The sequence below is a fragment of the Eupeodes corollae genome, chromosome 2 (assembly GCF_945859685.1).
Source record: "Eupeodes corollae chromosome 2, idEupCoro1.1, whole genome shotgun sequence".
In the NCBI taxonomy this organism is placed as follows: Eukaryota; Metazoa; Arthropoda; class Insecta; order Diptera; family Syrphidae; genus Eupeodes; species Eupeodes corollae.
Genome location: NC_079148.1, coordinates 146,378,011 through 146,378,936, shown reverse-complemented (window position 1 = coordinate 146,378,936; position 926 = coordinate 146,378,011).

Sequence of the window (926 nt, the reverse complement as noted above, 5' to 3'; positions counted from 1 at the left end):
TTTCTCCGTGTAGAATTCAACTAGCTTTGTGAAGTGTTAGCCTTTTCTCTTAGATGGTTGTTTTACGCCTAGATATTTAATTTAATTGGTTACTTATATCAGATTTCTATTGTAGTACCACCTTTTCACGTTTTGACTTCTTGAGGAGCGCGAAAACACCATTACCTTAGATTTTTCCGTATTAATCGTTAGTCCCCATCTGTTGCAGTAAGATGCTAATCGGTTAATCATTAATTGTAGGTTTTCTGATGATTTAGACAGAATGATAAGATCGTTGGCGTATAGTAAAACATTTACAACCGAATTATATATCCTTATACCTCCAGGTACATCTTCAACAATGTCATTGATAAAAAGGGAGAACAGTAACGCGCTGGAGTAAAGCAAGGATGTCTATCCTTGCTTTACTCCAGTGGTTGTTTCAAACCAATCTGAGAATATTGCACCATCCCATACGGCTGCTTTTGTTCCATTGTACATTTCCTTAATCACAGAAAGAAATTTTGATGAAATACCCAACTGCGAGGGCTTATATAACAGTGCTTTACGATTCACCCGATCGAAAGCTGTTTTGAAATCTACGAAGAAAGAGTATACTTTCTTATTACGTGCTTGGAAGGCTTTAACGATTGAAGAAAGTTTAAAAATCTGGTCTGTTGTAGAATAGTTCTTTCTTAAACCGGCTTGAAGATTTGAAAGAATACTTTTCCTCTCCACCACGTTGGCTGTGGTATTTATAGGCGGCAACAAAACTTATTGATTTTCAGGAGATCCTATTCGAGAAAGTGCCACATAAAATTGCCCGTGGAAAAAGCACTCTTTCCCCAAGCCGATACCAACTACGGAAAAAGTTTGTCCCTGCGATTTATTTATTGTTAGTTCAAAGAATATTTTAAAAGGGAACTGTAACGTTTTAAAAGATATGG